The sequence below is a fragment of the Ornithorhynchus anatinus genome, chromosome 14 (assembly GCF_004115215.2).
Source record: "Ornithorhynchus anatinus isolate Pmale09 chromosome 14, mOrnAna1.pri.v4, whole genome shotgun sequence".
NCBI classification, from domain to species: Eukaryota; Metazoa; Chordata; class Mammalia; order Monotremata; family Ornithorhynchidae; genus Ornithorhynchus; species Ornithorhynchus anatinus.
The window spans coordinates 32758281-32783965 of record NC_041741.1 but is presented as its reverse complement, the minus strand read 5'-3'; the positions used below and the strand labels follow the sequence as shown (position 1 = coordinate 32783965).

The window sequence follows — 25685 nt, the reverse complement described above, 5'->3', positions numbered from 1 at the left end:
AATGGGCAGGGATTGTCTCTATCTGTTGCCGAATTGTACATTCCAAGTGCTTAGTACAGTGGTCTGCACAGAGTAAGCGCTCAATAAAAACTATTGAATGAGAGGAGAAGGAAAATGAAGAGCCAGCCCAAATCATTATAGGCAGAGAGGCTTACTTCCAAGGTTTTTTTTTAAATGACATTTGGCTAAGCCCTTACTTTTTGCAAGGCACTGTACTAAGCACTTGGGGAGACCTAAACTAATCAGATTGGACACAGTCTCTCCTCACCCACTCCCTGTTGCTCCTCTCCAGAGCTCACCAAGTCCATCTCCCTCCCTGGATCTTCTGGGGGCTTCTCGAGGGAGCAGTGAGGTACACAGGCGGGTGAGAAGCTCTCATCACTGAGCAGTTAATGAAAATTAGAATCCATTCTAATCTTACCTGCATCTTTGGTGGAAATTTGAACTCTCCCTGGCAGTCTTTGGCCTAAAATATGATAGAATGATATATCCCTAGAGCACTTATAGCTAGAGAATGGGATTTCCACCAGTAATTATGTCTCTGATGACACTGATCCATTCCTAACGTTCAAGCCACTCATCCTAAATTGCAAGTCTCTTCTCAGTAGTTCTGCTCCCTAGCACTTTGTCTCGTCCCCTTTAATTCCCTCCTCCTGCCCTTTTCCTCAATTGTTCATGTTAAGGGAACAACATCACGTTTCCCGGTATCTCTCCCCCATTCATTGAAAACTCATCACAAATATTTCCTCCTCTGGGAAAACGACTTGAACATTTTAAGTGGGATTATAAAATCCACTCTAAGATACTTTCCATACCCACTCACAGACTTCTTTCTGATTTGAGGACCCCACAGATTAAGACAACTAGAGATGTGGTGGCCTACATTTTTTCTTTGTGCGCGTATGCACTTCGTTTGCGTTTTGCATAGCACTGGGTAATTTCGGGATGGAAGGAACAGTAAGAGGACATGGGTTCGAATCCCGGCTCTGCCACTCGTCAGCTGTGTGACTGTGGGCAAGTCCCTTAACTTCGCTGTGCCTCAGTTCCCTCATCTGTAAAATGGGGATTAACTGTGAGCCTCACGTGGGACAACCTGATGACCCTGTATCTACCCCAGCGCTTAGATCAGTGCTCTGCACATAGTAAGCGCTTAACAAATACCTACATTATTATGCAATAAGTGTCATCTGTTGAGCGCTCACTGTATTTAGAGCACTGTACTACTCGATGTGGAGTACAATGCAACAGAGTTGGTAGACCTGCTCCCTGCCCACCAGGAAGTGACAGTCAGGGCGATGCAGGCACTAAAATTCATTAATTCATTCCTTCAATAGTATTTATTGAGTGCTTACTCTGTGCAGAGCACTGTACTAAGCACTTGGAACGTACAGATCGGCAGCAGATAGAGACAGTCCCTGCCCATTGACGGGCTTAGAGTCTAATCACGGGCTTACAGTCTAATCAAAATAAATTTCAGATATATACAAAAGTGCTGTGGGGCTGAGGGTGGGGTGAATATCAAAGATTAAAGGGTTCAGATCCAAGTACCAGGGCAAGATAGAAGGGAGAGGGGAAAAGAGAAAATGAGGGCTTAGTCAGGGAAGGCTTCTTGGAGAAGATAATAATAATGTTGGTATTTGTTAAGCGCTTACTATGTGCAGAGCACTGTTCTAAGTGCTGGGGTAGATACAGGGTCATCAGGTTGTCCCATGTGAGGTTCACAGTCTTAATCCCCATTATACAGGTGAAGTAACTGAGGCACAGAGAAGTCAAGTGACTTGCCCGCAGTCACACAGCTGACAAGTGGCAGATCCGGGATTCAAACCTATGATCTCTAACTCCCAAGCCCGGGCTCTTTCCACTGAACTGCGCCGCTTCGCTAGATGTGATTTTAATAAGGCTTTCAAGGTGGGGAGTGTGGTGGGCTGTTGTATGTGAAGTAGGGAGGAGTTTCCCAGCGGGACGAGGAGTCGAATCAATAAGCTCTTGAAGGAGGTGTCTCTTCTAATGAAAGTCTTCACAATGCAAGAGCAGGTTTCAGAAAATGTTTTCCATTAGAGCTCTGGTGACTTAGTAACAGTTACAACCTGTGGTTGCTCTGTGAATTGTTTGAAATCAATAATATGGTCCCCCGGCTTCCAATGTAGGAGTAGTAATAGTATATATTAAGTGCTTACGTTGTGCTGAGCACTCTACCAAGTGGTGGGCAAGGCTACACAGGTGGAAATTAGTACATATTGATTCCAATTCCCACTCCACGGAAAAAGTCATTAGGACCAAGGGCAAGAGGGCCCAGTGGATAGAGCACAGGCTTAGGAGTCAGAAGGACCTGGGTTCTAATCCCGGCTCCATTACTTGTCTGCTCTGGGCCTTCACTTCTCTGTGCCTCAGTTCCCTCATCTGTAAAATGAGGATCAAGTCTGTGAGCCTCTGTGAACTGCGTGGCTCAGTGGAAAGAGCCTGGGCTTCGGAGTCAGAGGTCATGGGTTCGACTCCCGGCTCTGCCACTTGTCAGCTGTGTGACTGTGGCCAAGTCACTTCACTTCTCTGGGCCTCAGTTACCTCATCTGTAAAATGGGGATTAACTGTGCGCCTCACGTGGGACAACCTGATGACCCTGCATCTACCCCAGCGCTTAGAACAGTGCTCTGCACGTAGTAAGCCCTTAACAAATACCGACATTATTATTATTATTATTATTAACAACGACTATGTCCAACTTGATTACCTTGTTTCTACCCAGCGTTTAGTACAGTGTCTGACAAATAGTAAGCTATTAACAAATAGGAGAGGAAAACAAGAGCAAATCAATCAATCGATGCTATTTATTCAATGCTTACTATGTGCAGAGATCTGCACTAAGCACTTGAGAGGGTAGAGTACAACAAAATTAGCAGATTCCCTATAAATAACACGCATGACTACACATGAGGGGAAGACTGCGTGTCCTCAATTTTCCCTTGCTCAGGAACTAAAACTCTACAGTCATTAGATTGTAAGATTCTAGTGAATAGGGAATTTGTCTTTTCTTTCTGCTGAACCCTCTCCAGAGTTTAGCAGAGTGTATTGCACTCAGGTGCTCAGAAAATGCTATTTCCACTTCTGCAAAGGGCCAAGCTGATCACTCTCAGGTACTTTGCCTGACTCCTTGTTTCATTTTGTTGTCTGTCTCCCCCTTTTAGACTGTGAGCCCATTTTGGGGCAGGGATTGTGTCTATCTGTTGCCAAATTGTACATTCCAAGTGCTTAGTACAGTGCTCTGCACACAGTGAGCGCTCAATAAATACAATTGAATGAATGAATGAATGGGTAGAGTCGGATCAAGTCAGATACTGCTGTCAGGTGCACTGACAATTTCCTGTAGAATTTTTACTGCTGATACGATAAAATTATATAATAAAGTGATTATAACTGTGTAATTTTATACAATAAAATTATGCCTTTCTAAGCTAGCCTCTTTCCCTTTGTTGAAATCTGTTGAAGCCGGGGATCGTCTCAAGCTCTATCCTTTCCCCGTCCCCCTCGAGGAGTCTGGGGGCCTGGAGCAAGAGATAGAGGGTGGAGTTAATGCTGCAAGAATTCTATGATTCCAATCCTATAAATCCCAAGGTCCTCGGAGTTTAAATCCGAGCATCCCCTCATTAAGATCCAGTTTCCCAGATCACGTTCGCTCAAGCAAAAACCACCTCTAGCTCTTTTAAATTCTGCACCCGTTGAATCATTTGTCCTAATTGAGTGCTAACGTTGTGCAGAACCCCATACTAAGCACTTGGGAGAGTTCAATAAAATAGAGTTGGCAGTCACCTTTCCCGCATTCTTAGTAATTACGAACGTTCCCGACGTCAACCTATTTATATATTTAGACTGCCATACTTCTGCTATCGGATGCAGTAATGCTGTTTCTTTATGCTCCAACTATTTGTCAATGGCTTGTGTCTCAGTTTCCTCAGTATCTTGTGTCTATCCCAGTGCTTGGCACATAGTAAGCACTTAGCAAATGCCACATTTACAATTATTATTAGAATTAGACGAGTTACTCCTATCTTTTGAAGAAAGACAAATTGCAGCAGAGTTAGGCAAAGCTCTCCAGTGGTAAGGTTTATTAGATTAGGAACGAGGTATTGAGTAAACAGCCAAATTTTCTCCCCTGAAAACCTTTTAGACCACCCATCTTCCTAAATGCTCTAAGAGTGTTTTTGCCTCAAGCTAGGGAGGGTAATTCAATTTTGAGGTAACATAAAGCCCTCTGATAGGGTAGGAACAACAGAAAAATACAGAAACAAAGGCAGCAAGAAGAAATTGGGAAATCCAGATGTTTTGCCAAGTCTCTCACAGAAGGAAAAAGGGATAAAGTTCTGCTGAAGACAGAAACTTATAGAGTTTGAGTGAGGGGTTCGGTGACAAAATGTTTAATTTTTCATTTGAACAGAGTTCCTTCAGAATTGGCAGGATGTCGTCATTTATTTGTTGTTTTCAGCAAATAAATGTGAATAGTCTTAAATCATCCCAGGTACCTAAGAGGTACTCTTATTTTTCTTTCAACTGTTGACACAAAGAACAGAACTTTTGATTAATGAAAAGCACATTGTCCAGGTGGTCGAAGACTGTCTCCCCTTCCCCCTCCTCCGCCTCTTTTCATCTGGTAAAAAAATGTGTTTCTCTGTTAGAATATACATAACAGAAAAAAAAAGGGGGCATACTAGGGTTTGCTGATCATTTGTTTAATTTACTTGTCTTATTCAAGCTTTCTTTTTTTTCCTCCCCCTTGGAGACAACTTATGTCCTAAACATAAAATGAAGTCATGGAGAAATATTCTTCTCTGCTTATTTTTAAAATTCTGTGGTGTCAACTGCCTAGAGGATTCCAGTAAAAACTCAGAGTGAACAAACTTTTGTGGGAAGAAGTGAAAGTAAGCCAGAACATCTTTCCAAGTTTCAAAAACAAACAAACTCCTTTTGTGTTTCAAAATATTTTTGATCAAGGATTTGATTTTTTTTTTCATTTGTTGTTTACACACACCTCTTCAAAACTCAGTTTGTTAGGGTCGAAAACAAAGTATTGAGATTCTCTCAGTCACCGGATTAGCATTTGAACTTGGAAATTAATTTTTAAATGAGGTGAAAGGTGTCCTGGACTTAAAGGTTAATATGCCATATTATTAACCTGTATATGACTCTCAAAAAACTCAGGAAATTGTCACTATTTGACCTCTAAAGTTTTCATATAACTCCCAAAACAGACCCACTCCAAACTTCAGCCTGAAAGCTTAGGAATGCTTTCACGGAGCAGCTGTGGAGCTTGGAGTCTTCAACATAAATTCACCTCCTCGCTGACCTCCTTGTCTCTAGCCTCTTCCCTTTCCAGTCCATATTTCATTCTGCCGCCTGGGCCATTTTTTCGAAAACATCATTCTACACACTCCTTCCAACTCCTCGGTACCTCAGATGGCTGCCCATTAAACTTTCTACCAAGCAGGAACTCCTGTCCATTGGCTTTAAGGCCCCCATTTGACTCTCTCTCGCCTACATATCCACTCTCTTCTTCTACTACACCCCAGCTCCTACTCTTTATTCCTCTCAGACTAACGTACTGACTTCTTCTCTTTCCCTTATCTCCTTCTGTCAAACTCTTGTTCCCTCCTTTCTCTTTTCTTTCAAATCCATCCCTGTTCATAGCTGACTGACCTCAGCTCTTACAAACTTTAAATCCTTGCTAAAAAAAAAAACCCAAACCTCATTAATTTCTGACCTCCTCATTGTGGGCAGGGAATGTGTTTGCTAACTCTGTGGTATTGTACTCTCCCAAGCTCTTAGTACAGCGCTCTGCACTTAGTAAGTGCTCAATAAAAATCACTGTTTGAGTGGCTGAGATTTTGGCTGAAACTATTAATCTTTAAAAAGACAATGCATTTTCCTATAATCAAACATATTTACTGAGCGCTTACCACGTTCAGAACACCATACAAAGTATACAATAGAGAAGCAGCGTGGCTCAGTGGAAAGAGGCCGGGCTTGGGAGTCAGAGGTCATGGGTTTGAATCCCGGCTCTGCCCCTTGTCAGCTGTGTGACTGTGGGCAAGTCACTTCTCTGTGCCTCAGTTCCCTCATCTGTAAAATGGGGATGAAGACTCTGAGCCTCACGTGGGGCAACCTCATGACCCTGTATCTTCCCCAGCGCTTAGAAAAGTGCTCTGCACATAGTAAGCGCTTAACAAATACCAACATTATTATTATCATTATTAAGTGCTTGGAAGAGTACAACGCAACAGAGTTGATAGACACGTTCCCTGTCCACTACAAGCTTACAGTCTAGAGGGGGAGAAGGACATTAACCCATGACCTCTGACTCTCAAGCTCGGGCTCTTTCCACCGAGCCATGCTGGTAATGAGTTTCTGTTTCACGCAGAGGTGGATGGCCAACCACCGGAGGTTCTTGAGGTGCAAGGAAACATAGACTGAATGGTTTTGTAGAAAATTATCTGGGCAGCAGAGTGAAGTATGGACTACATTTAGGAGACACAGAAGGCAGGAATATCTATAATTGAATATTTCAAAAATTATGCCTGCATTCAATATCCCGAGATCATCTTTTCAGAATTATTTATAAATAAATAAATATAAACAAACTATGTATTTAATTTGCTTTTGGGATTTAAAGTCTTGTTCCTTATGTTTCCCTGCCAGCAGATTTACAGATTTAGGAGAGACAGAAGGCAGGGGTATCTGTAATTGGATATTTCAAAAATTATCCCTGCATTCACTAGTCCAAGATCATCTTTTCAGAATGATTCCCTTTCCTTGTCCAAAAAAAAATCACAATGGGATTAAATCATCCTGTTCACTCCAAAATTCTGATTAATCAAGCCTCATTTTCCTCTTGTAAATCTGCTGGCAAGGAAACATTTATAAGGAACAAGACTTTAAATTCCCAAAAGCAAATTAAATACATTGCTTATTCTCGATTTCCTCATTTCAATACTTTTAATTACAGACTTATTCCATTACAACCACTCAATCTATGTCAGACCATAAACACCTTCTATCTCCATTACCACATGCTGCTTTAAAGTACTTTAGAAACCTCTAAGTTCATTCCTTCGTGCTCTCCTGTAACAGAACACTCAAGGGCCCAAAGACTATGTGGCCCTCATGAAAGATAAGCCGACTGAGGTGGATTGGGCCAAATGGTCTAAGGCTATGACTGAACTTTGTTGAGTGTGATATTTTGCTCTCTGCCAAACGTATCCCCATTTTTCGTGCCAGTATCCTACTTCCAGTTCTTCACCTGGCAAAAAGTGCTCTATTCCACTTCCACTCTCCAGGCTACGGACCGTGTTTAATGTGTAAGAAAAGCGGTGCCAGGATTCAAGGGTTGCATAATAATGACAATAAAAGCTGCCATACGTTGTCAAGAGGTTTGACTGAAAGAGCACTCTGCTAGTGATGTGCCCTGTGAGTTCTTGGCGCTTTAAACCTGATTTACAAGCCGAAAATATACATTGTCTTTTTTCTTTCATAACTGAAATGGTAAGCCAAGGTGTGCCAGGGCGGTGAACTGCCAATCCCAGAGGTACCAAGGCTAAGCCCTTGGTCATCTTGGGCTCCAGGTACCTGTCACTGACGATTAGACTGTAAGCCCGTCAATGGGCAGGGATGGTCTCTATCTGTTGCCGAATTGTACATTCCAAGCGCTCAGTACAGTGCTCTGCACATAGTAAGCGCTCAGTAAATACTATAGAATGAATGAATGTTCACATTCTCCAGCTTGGCCCCACTTCAGGAACCAAAACCAAAGCTCTGCAGCCCAGGGAGGAGGAAGTCATTTTCAGGTCCCAAGTGTTCACTCCACAAATTAACTCAGCCCTTTCTGGTAGCAGGGTTAGGCCCAGGAATGAGGGGTAATAAGCAATGTGCCTTTCATATGGAATCTTTAAGGACTATGACCTGGGGCCGTGGAGGGGTGGAAAGGATTCTCCCAGGTCTTGCTTCAGATATTTCCTACTGCAACCCAGCTCACACATTTTGCTGCTCTAATGCTCACCTTCTCCGTATAACTCGATCTCGTCTATCTCCCCGCCGTCCTCTTGCGCATGTCCTGCCTCTGCAGGACACCTTCCCTCTTCCTATGTGACAGACAGTGACTCTCCCCTGCCTTCAAAGCCTTACTGATGGCACATCTCCTCCAAGAGGCCTTCCCTGACTAAGCCCTCCTTCTCTCTTCCCCCACTCCCTTCTGTGCCACCTGACTCTTTCCTTTTATTCATCCCCCCAGCACTTAGATACATAGCTGTAATTTATTTATTTATATTAATGTCTCTCTCTCCACCTAGACCGTAAGCTCGTTGTGGGCAGCCAATATGTCTGTTTATTGTTATAATCTCCCAAGTGCTTAGCATAGCGCTCTGCTCAGAGTAAGTACTCAATAAAAACAATCGACCGACCGACAGATATCTGGCTGCTCTGAGATCTGGAAATATTGGCCTCTCTTTCCCGTTCCATACGTCATTTGCAGGTCTGTTCAAACCCCCCAAACTTGGAGTTTTTCAAGACCTCTTAGCTCCTCCGCCTTTGGCACGGAGTCAGCTTAACTCTGTGTACAGGGCCTGGCACCTAATAAGCGCTTAACAAATATCATCGGTATTATCGTTATCGTGTTTCCCTATTCGAACCGGCGCCACATCCGACGTCTGCCTTATAGTTTTGAACCATGGCCGTCCCGTGACTAGCCCTGCTGTTCTGCCACTGACTTCTCACGGTATCCCCTTGAGCCAGCTGCCAGCATGGCCTAGTGGATAGAGCATGGACTTTGGAGTCAGAAGGTCCTGGGTTCTAAATCCTAGCCCTCCCACTTGTCTGCTGAGTGAACTTGGGTAAGTCATGTCACTTCTCTGTGCCTCAGTCCCCTCATTGTAAAATGGTGATGAAAACTGTGAGCCTAATGTGGGCCAGGGACTGTGTCCACCCTGACCAGCTGGTAATCCTCCCCGGGGCTTAGAACAGTGCCACACATGTAGTAAGCACTTAACAAGTGCTATAATTTTTTAACTGAATTCGGCTCTGAATTCTCTTTCTGAGTCAGATGTCTCTTGGCTTATACCAGATAGTTTCTGTCTTCAATCGATGCCAGCTTGTGATCCACCAGGCTTATCTTGAGTTGGACTCTGGAAGGAAGCTCTCTTTCCTAGATCCAGCAGCCCAGAATTCTCCCAGTTGGGCTTTTCTAACTTCACCTTCTTCCAATCCAGGGGCACTAGAGCCAAAAGCAAACATCCCGGCCAGGAAAATGGACGTACAACCTGCTGGTACTCCTGTGGTCCCTACGATTTTTCAAGAAGGAAGAAACTAAGAATGAATGTAAATTTTCTTAATTAGAGAGAAATGCAGGCTTGGGGTCCTATCCTATCTCTTCAACACACTTATCTGCGGGTCGAGTAAAAGGGAAGAGAGCACCACTGAATCTAGAGAATTTTCTCCAAATCAGAAATCCAGCCACCAGCTGGGAAAGGGCAACATGGCCAGCTAATACAAATGCAAAGCTCGTGGACAAAATTTGAACCAAAATGAAACTGACTTTATGGTTCAGAAACATCTGCTTAAGCAACTATTTTATTTTTAATAAAGGGACATTTTCCATGTAACTCTGGAATCCATGGTTTTAACCAAAAGCAGATATAGCCAAGAAATGTCATGTCAAAGTCAATAACACTGAAGGTCTTGTGAGAGAATCTGGGTTAGATGCAACGAAATCAGCTTGGACTCAGCCCCTATCTCACATGGAGCTCACAGTCTAGGAGTAGAATTTAATCCCCATTTTACAGATGAGGAAACTGAGTTTCATGCTAAAGCCCTTTTCATTATTAAGGCCACCTGTATGTTCACTAAACCCCTTGCCTATAAACAACAGAGAGGAAGGATGGCCAAGCTGGGAAACAGAGAGATTCACTGGTGAGGATATTTGCGATAGTATAATATTCCACTAGACTCTATGCTCTTTCCGGGCAGGGATCGTGTCTAGCTGGACTCTCCCAACCTCTTAGTACAGTACTTCTCTCCCACTGTCACACCATTAATTGATTGATTAGTCCAATCCTTCCTTCTACCTCCAAGACGACGCTTAAATAACCAAGAAGAAAACCAGGCCCGGGAAAAGAGAACATTTAACTGGAAAGAAGGGAAAAGAGCTCTCTGATGAAGAGTCCCATCCTCCAACTGACTCAAAGTGCCCCTGGATCGTGGGAAACTAAAGCAAGGAGCGGCTCTGCGCGTTTGGAAGAAACATAGGATAGTTATAAGGAAGACATGCTAATTTGGCAGATAGGGAGATGAGTTCATGATGTTCTAGAGAACTTCCTGCTAACTTGACAGCCAGGGTGAATGAAGTGAACCTCATGGTGTTAAGAAGACTAGGGATTGAGGTTGCAGGGTCCTATGGGTGATGTTGGGGTACTCAAACCTTACTCCTGGTTGGAGCACAAAGAGGCAGGTAGTGGGAGCCACACAACAGTAAATACAACACAACAGAAGGATCGGGTCAGGACAATTAGAAGCACAATGGAGAAGGAACAATAGGCTACAAAGAAGAATAGATAATCCCTTCACCAATCAGACAATACATGGTATTTACTGAGCACTTACTGTGTGTAGAACACTGTATTAAATGCTTGGGAGGGTACAGTACACCATCAGGAAAACTATTGATATCCGTAATATAGAAGGAGCAGGAAAACTTCCCCAGGACAATCATCCCAAGACCTTTTTGCAAGATCTGTGCAGCCTTCCCACCAGGGGACATCCCAAAATATGGAGACACACCTTAAGAGTACCCCAGACTTCCCAGACCAATGTCAGAGGTGAAGAAACCCATCTACAGAGTTTCCCAGGGAAGGGCAAGGAGGACTGAAGGGTGTAAAAAGGGGTCCGGGGGCCAATCGTCTTTGTTCTGCAGACCAGAGTCCACTGGTCCCTAGCCTGTAAATTACATTGTTGAGGACCTCTTGACTTCTCGTCTCATTCTTGGATTAGTAATTATATGGGGATAAGGGTGGCTTTTATACCATTTTTTTTTTTTGGAGGAGGGGTGCCTCTCTTATAGAATCTCTTTTACAAAATAGTGGAAAGAGCATGGGGATGAGGAACAGAACCTTTTTCTAATCCCGGTTCCACCACTTGCCCGTTGTGTGACCTTAAGCAAATTGCCTTCTATCTGCAATTTACTTCAGGGTCCGTCTCCCTCGACTACATTAAAACTCCTTGAGGCAGGGATCCTGCCTACCACCAGTATCAAACTCTCAAGTGCACAGTACCGTGTTCTACAAAAAAAGATATCGGTGAACTTAATTCATGGATTGGGATTCCAGGTCATAGACCACATAATCATGATAACTGTTTTACGGTTTCTTCATCTAAATGGGGATAAAACAGATTGTGAGTCCCATGTGGCACAGAGAATGTGTTCAATCTGATATCCTTGTATCTATGTTGCACCTACCTTGTGGTAAGCACTTAAAAAATTCAGTAATGCTAATAATAATATCAGCATTGATATCATAGCATTATACAATTGATAATCAGTTATTTAGATTGGTTTTAAAATATAATTGTTACATTTTGATCAGTATCAATGATGACATTAATATGGTGCTTATTAAGTTTTTACTTTGAGGTGAATTCATCATAGATATGATGATAACAGAGCAGACTTTTTTATCATCAGTCTTGTATGTAGAGGTGGGAAAAAAGATAAACTTACTAAACATAAGCTAAAATTTCTGGATTTGATGAAAAAAAATTATTGTCTCTAAAGAGTATGGTTGTGTAAATACAGAAGGATATGTTTTCATACGTCTTAGAGTGAAATTGAAAATAAGGATATAAAGTAGAAAAAACAGTGAGTGTAATTGTATTATCCTTATCATGCTAAGAATCTTGAAACAGATTTCACTGAGTTTAAAAATCAGAAAGAATGAGCACAGTTGAAGTTACACACTGAGAAGCAATATTGTTACGTGGTCCTCCAGAGTGCCTGCAAAGTCCATACAGAAAAAGTCTCAAAAGAGGTAGTCAAAAGAATTGCTTTTTATTTCAAACAGCAGCTCTTGTCAACACTAAGTCATGTTATCATTGCTTAGACTCCTAAGGGCAGAGCATTCTTTCACAGACTTAAATGACACACATTTTCTGTTCTCTCTCCTTCTATCATGGAGGCTTAACTTCAATTAAAATTCTTCTGAATTACATGTCAGAGTTTTATAAAAATGTTTGAAAAGTGCTAAGCATTTAGCACTGATATACTATTTCTGGACAAATGTTCCTCCCCACCTTTCAATTCTGCACTTTTATGGAAGTTGTGTCCAAGTGGTTGAAGCCACTAAAAGCTCTTTGTGGGCAGGCAACTTATGCCTTGCTGCTGCTGCTGCACTCGTCCAAGTGCTTAGTACAGTGCTTAGTACTCAGAAAGCAATCAATTAATCTTATTGATTGATTGACTGATTGAAGCTAAAAGTCTGTCAAACCAGTCAACCTAAATTGCTATCCGTAAGTCCATCACAATCTTTCGACGATTATGGTAAAAGTTCTTTAGGACTAGAAGGTTTGAAACACGGGGATGCCCACTCAGCAATAAAGAACGTGTGCTGCCTTTGAGGATTAGCCAGCTGGTATCCATCCCAACCCTGAGATATACAGGAGGCTTCCAATTGTCGTGTGAATTCTTGCTCATTTCTCTTCCATCTGATCCACCCTCTCTGAAATTGCAGTTATGTATTTGGACCACCATCTCACCTCGATATTGCAGCGATGAATAATAATAATGATAATGATGATTATGGTATTTGTTAAGCACTCATCTACTGTACTAAGCCCCGGGGTGGATACAAGCAATTCCACGTCCCACTTGGGGATCACAGTTTGAATCCCCATTTCACAGTTATGGGAACTGAAGCACAGAGAAGTGAAATGACTTCCTCAAGGTCGCACTGGAGATGAGTGGCAGAGGCAGGATTAGAACCCATGATCTTCCGACTCCCAGTCCTGTACTCTATCCACTGTGACCTGCTGCTCCTCAAACATATTCCACTATCCCACATATATCCCACCATCAAATATGCATCTCACTCGTCCTAATTCCTATTCTCCTCCTGGACCGAGGAATTGATCATCAGGACCAACTTCCCCTCTAGACTGTAAACTCACTGTAAGCAGGGAACTCGTCTAACAGCGCTGTTGTATCATCACCTACCAAGTGCTTAATGTAGTGCTCTGCTCACAGTAACTGCTCAATAAATACCACTGAAAACGACAATGATGAAGGACAGTACAGTTCCAGAGATGGTCACTGGCCTATCATCCCCAGGAAAGAAAAATATCTCCCAAAACAAAGAGAGATAAGAACAGAGATAAATGGAAAACAATTCCTAATGGAACATAACACTATATATAGTAAATCTGTTTCACCTTTCCCCTACGGCATGTGCTGATTTTCTATGAATTTTGCACTGAAAATACCTGGCAAGTGATAAGTGAAACTCTGGAATTTCCCAAGTGTGTAAAATGTATAATTTGAGACTGTAACATTCCAAAAACATTTGGGTTCTGTAAAGGAAAAGTGGCAAACTCTTTTATATCATTGTTCACCCCATTGCTTCCGCCCTTCGTAACTCCTCTGAGTATCTGTCCACCCCTTTAGATTGTAAACTCATGTTATACGGTGATCACACATCTTATGTGTGTTGTACTTTTCCAAATACTTAGTGAAGTGCTTAGCACTCAGCAAGTGCAAATTAAATATCATGATGACTGATTATGATGGAAAAATATAATAATCAAAATGGTGGTATTTGTTAAGCACTATGTGTCAGGCACTGTGCTTAGCACTGGCGTGAACACAGGCCAATGGGGTTAGACAAAGTTCCTGTCCTGTTAAGACAAAATCTTAACCCCCGTTTTACAGATGACGGAACTGAGGCCCAGCAAAGTGAAGTGACTTGCCCAAGGCCACTCAGCAGACAAGTGATGGAGCCAAGATTAGAACCCACGACCTTCTGACTCCCAGACCCGTGTTCTAGCCACTACTCCAGAAGAATGCTTACTATATTAAGGCATGGGCCAGAGGTTTGGGGATCTGTGTTTCTAGGATTAGAATAGAGAAAATGTTCATTTATTAATGATTAGGAAATTCAGAAAAATATTCATCTTTTCCTTCTCCCACCAAATTACCCACACTGTCTCTCCTCGATCCACCTTCCATTTTCTCCTATATTACTTCCCACTGATTTTCTTTCACCAAGGAGGCCAGTTGTCCAGATTTATGTCGGGGGGAGGGAGGGTATGATTTAGGGGCTCTATTCCGGCATTTAAAAGGCCTCTGGCAGAACTCAATAATTTATTCATTTAGCACGTGTTATATCCTCCAAGGTTGGGTTTCTTCCCAAAAAGAGTGAAAGGGACTTCTGGGATCAAGCCGGTCACCTTTGAAAATCATGACTCCTCCTCACCCATATCCCCAAAGTATATGTGTGGCCTAAAGGGACAATGGAAATATTTTTCTATTTGTGTTCATCTTTCAATAAATGTTAATCATGGAGCATTTCAGGGTGTCAACTCTTAATAATAAACAATTTATTCCTGGCATTATTGATGCTTGTCCTTCATTAGTCGCAAAAGCAACCCATGAAATTAGCCAATAAAAACATTTATCTATTTGAATACTTCTGTTAACATATGGATAACATCAGTAAGAGTTCTAATTCCTAAAGTAATTTTCATTTCTTATAAATGTGGCTACAATTCCAGCCAAGACAGACCTCATTAAAATCAGTTCCACATCCTCAACCTCGGATTCATTAGTGAAAATTACCAGTGACTTCATGGAAGTCTTATTAGACTGTGTCTGACCTAATGATCTTGTATCTACCCCAGCTTTTAGTACAGTGCTTGGCACAGAGCAAATGCTTACCAAATGCTATTGTGATTATTGTTGTTGCTATTGTCATTATTATCATCATTACTAAAATGTACAAACTTTTTATGGTATTGGGTAAGTGCTTTGTGTCAGGAACTGTTTAAAGTGCTGGGGTAGATAGAATGGCATCAGGTTGGACACAGCCCATGCCCCACATGGGGCTCACAGTCTTAATCCCCATTTTACAGATGAGGGAACTGAGGCACAGAGAAGTGAAATGACTTGCCCAAGATCACACAGCAGATAAGTGGCAGAGCCGGGATTAGAGCATTCTAGGCATGCATTCCTTAATCTCGTGAATTCTAATTATAGTCCTGATCAAATCTCTTTGGATTTCTCTTAAATAAAAGATACATTTACAGGTCATAACTGTTTTTATAAAGAAAAGACAATTATATTATATCTGAGCTCCCTTCTCCATAAATTCCCTTGCTCTCTAAAGTCGTCTGCAGTCTTTTCTCTTCTCCTTTCTATCTGGGCCCATCTCCTCTTTCTTGACATTGCTCTGTCAGTTGGAAGGAGAGAACAAGGCCAGGCAGACAGCTCAGCCTGAAGTGAACAAAGATAAATAGCATATTATAGTGGTTGGCTTCTTGCCCTCATTAGTCACAATGCGTTTTGACCACGCACCGACCCAGCTTCCTTTTTCTTCATAAAAATCCGATATGCGAAATGTCCCGACCTGGTCCCTTAAATTAGGATTGACCTGTTCTTCACAGAACACATTCAGTCTAAGGAATTGACACGTCCCATACGATATCAAAATAGAGACCTTTTCCTCCCTCCAAATGATTACCAACTCCTGCCAAGTTTCCAGCATTGGTCTAAATATTGATTTAGAATTTTTTTTTCCTTACCAGGGCACATCTTCCTCTGTGAATATAGCGTGGTCTAATGATGGTATTTGTTAAACGCTTACTATGTGTCGTGTACTGTACCAGTGGAAAGAGCACAGGTCTGGCTATCAGAGGACCTGGGTTCTAATCCCAGCTCCACCACCTGCCTGCTGCGTGACCTGGGCAAGTCACCTAACTTTTTTGTGCCTCAATTATCTCATCTGTAAAATGGGGATTAAGACTCTGAACCCCAAGTGGGATATGGGCTGTTCCCAATATAGTCAGCTTGTATCCGCTCCAGCATTTAGTACAGTGCCTAACACAAAGTACATGTTTAATACCATTTAAAAAATGTACTAAAGAGAAAAGTCTCTACCTGAATTTCAGTCGGTTTGCCTGAGACATGGCGGTAGTGTTTACTTTCTTGGCTGTGGCACATAATCATTAGGCCTTTAAATGTTGCAACATCTCAATTTCTACATTGCTTTTTAGTTTAAATATTATTTTTCTTTAAAAAAATGCATGGATAAGTGAAGCTGCCCTCATCGACAATAATCCTTTTTTTTTTCTACTAGTTGGTTATCAATTCAGTTAAATTCTTTAAAATTATACTCAAATTAGTTATGTTCCACTTATAGCCAAAGGCATTCTAATGCTCTTGATATATGACCCAGTTTGTGGTTCCTGTCTCTGGCAGACAATCTTTTACCTAAAAGCAAATAGTCTAGATAGTCCAAGATAAAGGCTAAATAATAATAATAATAATATAATTTGTTAAGCGCTTACTATGTGCAGAGCACTGTTCTAAGCGCTGGGGTAGATACAGGGTCATCAGGTCGCTCACGGGAGGCTCACAGTCTTCACCCCCATTTTACAGATGAGGGAACTGAGGCCCAGAGAAGTGAAGGGACTTGCCCACAGTCACACAGCTGACAAGTGGCAGAACCGCATTCGAACCCAGGACCTCTGACTCTCAAGCCCGGCCTCTTTCCGCTGAGCCACGCTGGATCCCCTCAGTCCGGAAGGCATTAATCTCTTTGTGCAAGATCAGCTCTTCTTTTAACATAAAGTTTAGCGTATTTGAACATGCACATCCCACCCTGATATTCCTCATCAGCATATGCTTTCAGATCCCAAGATTATTTTGACTATCTACCTCCTGCTCTAGCCGGGCCACATTCCCTTCATGTGGGAATGAGGACTCGGATCATTTAGCTTCTTCATCCAAGAAAATCCCCCCTCCTCTCAAAATAGCTCAAATACACTCACGGTCTTCTATCCCGACTCTGCCACTTGTCAGCTGTGTGACTGTGAGCAAGTCACTTCACTTCTCTGTGCCTCAGTTCCCTCATCTGGAAAATGGGGATTAACTGTGAGCCTCACGTGGGACAACCTGATGACCCTGTATCTCCCCCAGCGCTTAGAACAGTGCTCTGCACATAGTAAGCGCTTAACAAATACCAACATTATTATTATTAGACTGTAAGATCGCTGCGGGCAGGGAACGTGTCTATCGACTCCGTTATATTGTACTCTCCCAAGAGCTCAGTACGCAGTCGGTGAATTCGATTGATTGATTGCATTTCACAACACTCTTGCTTATGTGTTAAGAGAGCAAGCAGAAGCGACAACCGTATGAGCTAAAAGTATCCGTGATGTTGTTTAGACTATTATCTTTCTGGAACATAGTATTTTTGACCTCGGAAGTCATTTAAGTTCTCAGTGTCTCTTGGTCCTTATCTGTAAATTGGGGATTCAACCCTTTTCTCTCCCTCCTACTTCCACTGAGCCCTCTGTGAGTCAGAGACTTTCCAACCTGATCATCTTGTAACTACTCCAGCACTTAGAGTGCTTAGCTCATAATAAGCACTTAACCAAAACCACAGTCGCGACTACTATTGTTACATTACCGGTTCTATTTGAAGTTTCAAATAGGGAATATTGACATAACAATTTAAAGAAATCAACAATGTGCTGAGCAGCTAAGTGAAATCTTCCCCAAATCATAACATCCGCTAATGTGACCAAATCAGAATCACCTGTAGCTTTCTCCCTCCCACCTCTCTTTATGGTGCTTGTTAAGGACTTAATCTGCCCCAGGCATTGACCTGAAGCGCAAGATGATCAGGTTGGATGCAGTTCTTATCCCACATGGGGTTTATGTGACTTTATCTCAGACTCAGATCACCCAGCTTTAGGGAAACCAGGCCAAGATGGATTTTCAGACCAGCAGCAATTCTTTCCTCCCTTTGTTTTAGCTTTTCAAGTTTTCTTTCTATGAAATGTTGGCGTATCAGCGTGGCTCAATGGAAAGAGCCCGGGCTTGGGAGTCAGAGGTCATGGGTTTGAATCCCGGCTCTGCCGCTTGTCAGCCGTGTGACTGTGAACAAGTCACTTCACTTCTCTGTACCTCAGTTACCTCATCTGGAAAATGGGGATGAAGGCTGTGAGCCTCACGTGGGACAACCTGATTAGCCTTTATCTACCCCAGCGCTTAGAACAGTGTTCTGCACATAGGTAGAGCTTAAGAAATACCAACATTATATTCAACTATTTTAAAGAAAGTAGGACGCTTGGCATCTGTCCGGAAAATTGATTTCCAAATTTGTCATATTAGCGCAATGAATTATTTCAGTAAGACGTGCACAAGTGCTCATTAGCTCACTTCAAGTTCCTGCTGGGAATTTTAGGGTTTTTTGTTGGTTTGTTTTTAACTATAAGAACAGAGCATTTTCCCCAGCTGGCCTGCTACCTCCAAACTGTCTGATTCATTTGGAAATGGTTTCTAGGTGGCCATCAGATGTTTGGCCTGGGGCACCGAAACTTATCTTCCTCTACAGTTGTTATCTTGACCTCATCTTCTTGTCAGAATGGGGCTGGAGAGTAGCCCAGACTGGTGAGAACCAGAGGGATCCTGTATTGGATCTCACTGGCTACGTAGGCAGCGAAGGCACCCGGTAGCTAAGCAAACGGAAACTTTGGGTTTCTGTTTTCCTGCACGTTTCTTCCCCTATATCTCTCTTTTCTCTTATCTCCCTCTCCCTGCACCTCCTGGTCTCTGTGACCCAGTGGTGCTTCTAGCTCTTCCCTGCAATATCCTCAGTGGTATTTACTGAGCGCCTCCGAGCAGAGCTCCGCACTGAGCACTTGGAAAAGTACAACACATTCCCTGCCTGAAACCTCTGCCTCGTCTGTCCATGTTTGTGTGTCCGTTTCCATGTTTCTCTGTATTTCTGTTTTGTGAACCTCGGTATGCCTCGGTCACGGTGGTGCGACTATTATTCCGGTGTCTGTTGGGGTTTCTGCTCCACACCCACAGAAAATATGGGTCTTTGGCTAGTGGATTAGCCGCGAGCATGACATCTAGATTCACTCTGCCCAAACCAACCTTCTGGGTTACTGCCTAAATTAGCAGACACCTCTGCTTTTGTTGGAACACGACTCCCTGGCTAATTTGTACTCTAACTCTTAAGTCAATATCCAGAGGATGTTGTTCTCCTTGCAGGAAAAGGCGACTGTGGCTTTCAGATGACCGGTCTGGTCCCCAGACAGTCCACATGGTGCCCAGGTTTCTCCCATCAGTCTTCTAGCCTGTGAGCCCGTTGTTGGGTAGGGATTCTCTCCCTCTGTTGCCGAATTGTACTTTCCAAACGCTTAGTACAGTGCTCTGTACACAGTAAGCGCTTAATAAATACTATTGAATGAATGAATGAACTGAGGACTTTCACGTCCGTCGATTTTTTTCTCTACCCGCCTTTCTGGTCAATAACTTCTGCCCAAAGGTGCTAAGGTTCTCTTACCTATACTTATATCCTCTTGCCTCTCTCCCACACTATATCCCCCATACCTTATACCTCCTGTTTTGTCATCTTGTTTCGTCTACAGGTTGTCGGTTGCCCAAAGCCCCGCTGAACTATTTTATACAGAAATGAAAGGGGACAGGCCTAACCCTGGGGGTGATTCAGCCAGGGTTAAATGATAATAATAATTGTGATATTTGTTAAACACTTACTATGTTCCAGGCACCGTATTAAATGCTGGGACAGAAAAGCTTTGAGAAGTGGATAGGGCACGGGCCTGGGAGTCAGAAGGACCTGGATTCTATTCCCAGCTCTGCCATTTGTCTGCTTGGGCAAGTCACTTAACTTCTCTGAGCCTCAGTTAACCCATTTGTAAAATGGGGATGGAGACTATGAGCTCCATGCAGGACGGGGACTCTGTCCAATCTGATTTGTTTATTGGCATTTGCATTTGATATTTGTTAAGCGCTTACTATGTGCAGGGCACCGTTCTAAGCGCTGGGGTAGATATCGGGTAATCAGATTGTCCCACGTGAGGCTCACAGTTAATCCCCATTTTACAGATGAGGTAACTGAGGGAAAGAGAAGTGAAGTGACTTGCCCACAGTCGCACAGCTGACAAGTGGCATAACCGGGATTCAAACTCATGACCTCTGACTTTGTATCCACCCCAGTCTTAGTAGAGTGCCTGGCACATAGTAAGCACTTAACAAATACCACAATTATCATTATTACAAGATGATCAGGGGATGATCAGATGATCACAGTCCCCGTTCCACACAGGGCTCACAGTCTACGTAGGATTAAGACCAGGTATTGAATCCCCATTTTACAGACGGGGAAACGGAGGCCCAGAAAATTAAGTGATCTTGTCCAAGATCGCACAGCGGACAAGTGACAGAGCCAGGATTAGGACCCGGATCGTCTGAGTCCCGGGCCCACGCTCTTTCCGCTGGCCCACCCGGCTTCCTACGGCTGCTGCCACGGCTCACCCGACACTCAAACCTTTAGGGGAGATCGTGTGCTGCCGCTGCGTCCAATCTTCCTTTCACGGGGTTGCAAGGCAGGATGGGATCACTAGCCTGGGATGACGCTGTGACACGGATCGACCCGGCGGGGAAGCAACACAGCTGTCCGGTGGGTGGGGAGGTCAGGCCCATTGGCACTGCTGCTGCTCCTCTCCTTCCTGCCACAACATGATTTCTTTCCTCCACTCTTAGCATCGGATCAAAATGTTCCACTCCCTCGAGTGGAGAAATCAGTCGTGCCCGCATTTCTCAGAAGTGTCCTTCCTTATAAAAGAGCAGGGCTTGAGCAAAGAGGAGATGAGGAGGAAGAGAAAGCAGGAGGGCTGTCTACAATAATAATAATAATGTTGGTATTTGTTAAGCGCTTACTCTGTGCAGAGCACTGTTCTAAGCGCTGGGGTAGATACAGGGTCATCGCGTTGTCCCACGTGAGGCTCACAGTCTTCATCCCCATTTTACAGATGAGGTAACTGAGGCACAGAGAAGTGACTTGCCCACAGTCACACAGCTGACAAGTGGCAGAGCCGGGAGTCGATCTGCTAAGCGCTTACTATGTGCCAGGCACTGTTCTAAGTGTTGTGGTAGATTCAAGATGAACGGGTCGGACACAGTCCCTGTCTCGCAGAGGGCTCATAGTCTTAATCCCCATTTTACAGATGAAGGAACTGAGGACAGAGAAGTGAAATGACTTTTCCGAGGTCACACAGCAGACCAGCGGCAGAGCCAGGATTAGAACCCAGATCCTTCCGACTCCCATGCCTGTGCTCTATCCACTAGGCCATGCTGCTTCCCTACGGTGTTCTGCACACAGAAAGTATTCAATGAATGTACCATTGATTGATTGATTGAACAATGTGCCAAATCCTTGCCAATGAATCCCGCCGTTTCCCTCAATTCCTCCAGCTTGACCATCCTTCCTCTTGGTTGCTTATAGGCCGGGAGCTCGTCGAATGTACACATGCACTAAAAAATACGTTCCACACTGTGCCCTATTACTTAATTTTTAACAATCATCTGGATTAATTTCCTAGTCCATCAAAAATTTTATGCTATTCATTAGCATTCTAGTTCGGATACCTTAAAGCTTTATACAAAACTTAGAATGATGCCAGAGCTTTGAAAAACAGTATAATCGCCAGAACTAATGTTTCTCTAGGCTTTAGAATCTGAAAAGACTGGTTGTCAGCAAGACCACATGGAATAGCTTTCCGTGTAGCCTGAAGGTCGCGTTTGGGATGATGCAGCATGGAAATTAGAAGCCTCCATCCTGGCTCCATGGTGGGAAATTAAAAAAACCGCTGCTCGATCCTAGAGAACAATAGAGCCAAGCGAAGACTGTGGAGTCCAGGAGAGGTGCTATTCTTACAGTGGGAGGGGGATCGGAGAGCCCCGGGGTAGAATTTAAAGCCACCTGGAGAAACAAGAAGGTCCGTGGGGATAAGAGGATCGGAGCTAGCCCATAGTATTGGCCAATACCGAAGCGGTAGACCTCCTCCACAACTCCAACACAGCCAGCTCCTAGAGGAGAGGAATATGACATCAGTGGTCTATCTTGCCCCCAAAGGTGGTGGGATTGAAATTTAGGGAAATTGAAATTTCGGCCGCTATAGCCTTAATTTCGGCCTCTCTAGTCTTAATTCAACAGTTGGAGGCAGGCACGATTGGCCATACCCTCCAGGAGTCGGGGCCCAAACTATCAAAATGTCCTTTGGCTACAATCAGTACCACCGTATTCCAATAATGGGAGAATGTTCCACTGGTCGAAGGAAGTCTTCCATCTTCCACGGTGAAAAGATAAAATCACTCCCCAGTGAAAGTATTCCTCCTTGCTTTTTACAGAGTTTTTTTTTTCTTATGTTATGTAAGTTAAAGCAACTAAAGAGTGAGTGTGCTTCAAATGTGATACACATTCACCTCACGAGTACATGAGCCAACTCCTTTTCTTCTTCTTTAATGTAATAATAATAATAATGTTGGTATTTGTTAAGCGCTTACTATGTGCCGAGCACTGTTCTAAGCGCTGGGGTAGACACAGGGGAATCAGGTTGTCCCACGTGGGGCTCACAGTATTCATCCCCATTTTACAGATGAGGGAACGGAGGCACAGAGAAGTGAAGTGACTTGCCCACAGTCACACAGCTGACAAGTGGCAGAGCTGGGATTCAAACCCATGACCTCTGACTCCAAAGCCCGTGCTCTTTCCACTGAGCCATGTCCACTTTAAGGAAACAGTACATGTATTGTCACGGGAGCAGATTGTCCATGTTGATCTTTTCTTCTGCAGGGGGAAAACACCATCCCATTCACTCCGGCGGGGGGGGGTCAAACACGAAGCAGTTCCAAAAGAACGAGCATCTTCCCAGCTGCAGCGTTCCAGAACCCCTCCCCAAATGGCCGGCCTCCATTCTAGCTGGCGGGCATTTGACTGAGAACTAACTCCAGCTGCGGCTTATCTGTCCGTTCCACGAGCCCTTTCCCGTCAGGTCGTATCTTGTATTTCCTTCGGGAATGAAGGAATCCTCCAAAATATAATAAAAACATGATTCGATGCAATTTAACTCCCCCATCAGTTAGGTGAAGGCATCAGGAGAAAAGTAACTCACTTTGAAAAACTTAGCTCAAGCTTTGACGAAGGACTAAATGTTCGGGGCTCTAAGTGGTGAGAGGTCCGACCGGCGATGACGGTATTTAATGGTCCAAGGGTTAAATTAGAATCGATCGTATCTTTATTGCTTACTGTATTCACTGATCATGTCTGTTGCTTCCAGTGTACTTTCCTAAGTGTGTATTGCAATGCTCTGCCCAGAGAAAACGCTTCACAAATACGTTTGATCAGAGCTAGCATGTTTTAACTGAGATACTTTAAAGTTTTCTCAAAATGTGAAACAGTCATTGAAATAGTCTCTCTAAATCCTTATATTTGATAAAATTATAACCCAGAATTCACAGTTTTCTCTGCCTTTAGAGTGATGATTCAGTTAGCAAAGACAGAAACTAAGTGCAGTAAGGGTAAGGAGACTGCAAAGAAAATTCACTGACATGTTTAACAGTGGAATATTTTAGGTGATCGGGGAATGGGAATGTGAGCCCTGAATCCCCATTAAATTCAGGAGTTTACAGAGAAGGAACACCGACCATTTATTTTTTTTTCAACATGAATTCAAAAAATATTTTAACCTCCCCTTTTTGGCAAAGAGCAATGAATAAACATGTTTGAACTAACTACAAGCTCCAGGGCTTATGTGAAAAAATCAACAAACCAGACCCCTAGAAACTTCTTCTCCCCATAAAATACACAAACATTATCCACCCAGATCACACCCTCCACCTTCTCGGGTAGTGTGACTACTGGGTGGTCCATTGCCGGATTCTGTCTCTTCAGTCTCAGGATTTTAGGGGGCCCCACATTCCTGAGGTTACCCCTTGTTTTCTGGCAAATCAAAAATCCTTGCCTTCTCATTTTTGGAAAACGTCTTTCTTACATTCAATCTGATAGCATTACACCAGCTCATCTGGATTTGATAGAAGTCCAAACACTCCGTTCTGGGTCCCCTTCTATTCTCCATCTACACCCACTCCCTTGGAGAAGTCATTCGCTCCCATGACTTCAATCACCATCACTCTGTGGATGATTCCCAAATCTCTATCTCCAGCCCTGATATCTCTCCTCTGCGCTCTCGCATCTCCTCCTGCCTTCGGGTCACCTCTACTTGGATATCCTGCCAACACCTCAAACCTAGCATGTCCAAAACACAACTCCTTATCTTCCCCTTCAAACCCCGTCCTTCCGCTCCGGACTTTCCCCTCATCGCCATCCTTCTTGTCTCACCAGCCCGTGACCCCGGTGTTATGCTAAACTCATCTCTCTCATTCGATGCGATCTTTCACCAAATCCTGTCAGTTCAATCTTCACCACACCAGTGAAATCCACTCATTCCTCACAATCCAAACTCTACCACTTTAATCCACGCACTTATCTTATCCCGCCACGATTACTACATCTGCCTCCTCGCTGACCTCCCTGCCTCCTGTTTCTCCCCACTTCAGTCCATACTTCCTTCTGCTACATGGATCTAAAAAAAATTCAGTCCGTTTCCCTACTCCTCAAGAACCTGCAGTGGTTGTCCATCCACTTCCATATCAAAACAGAAACTCCTTACCAGAGGCTTTAAAGCACTCAATTACTTTGACCTCCTCCTACGTTACCTCCCAGATTCCCTACTACAACCCAGCCCCCACACTTTGTTCCTCTAACACCAACTTCCTCACCGTACCTCGATCTCATCTCTCTTGCCGCCGACCTCCTGCCTCTGGCCTGGAACGCCCTCCCTCTTCATATCTGATGGATGATCTCTCCCTGTACCTTCAAAGCCTTAATAAAAGCACATCTCCTCCAAGAGGGCTTCCCCAACTAAGTCTTCATTTCCACTTCTCCCACTTCCTTCTGCCTCGCCCGTGAAATAGGATCTGCGCCCTTTATTCACCCCACCCTCAGACCCACAGCACTCAACGTACTTATCCATAATTCATTTATTCATATAAATGTCTGTTTCCTCCTCTAACCTGTAAGCTTACTGTGGACAGGGAACGCGTCAACCAACTTTGCATATCATACTCTTACAAGCTCAAAGCACAGTGCTCTGCACACAGTATGCGTGCAATAAATACGATTGATCGATTCCATCCTCCCCTATCTTTTCTCGGCTTCCTATCTCTCTATGCTAGAACAAGTGGTTCTCGGGATTTGCCGCATTTGAAGCAGTGTGGCCTAATGGAAAGAGCACAGGCTCTCGGGAGTCAGAGGACTTGGGTTCTAATCCCAGCTCTGCCAAAGGCTGGCTGTGTGACCTTGGACAAGTCACTTAACTTCTCCGTGCTTCACTTCAGCTTGTTCTCCGTCCTACTTAGACTGTGAGCCCCATTTGGGACAGGAACTGTGACTGACCTAATTCGCTTGTGGCTACCCCAGCTCTTAGGACAGTATTTGATACAAAGTCCGCACTTAAAACCAGTAACATGAAAAAAAAAGAGATGGGCAGCCCCATTCAAATATTCATCTCCC

The 25685-nt window shown here is 43.6% G+C and overlaps 1 long non-coding RNA gene across 2 annotated transcripts in view; it reads right to left on the bottom strand.

Moving 5' to 3' along the window:
- Nucleotides 1–25685, bottom strand: part of LOC114816473 — a 192747-nt gene that overhangs the window by 19863 nt on the left and 147199 nt on the right. The window lies entirely within an intron of this gene.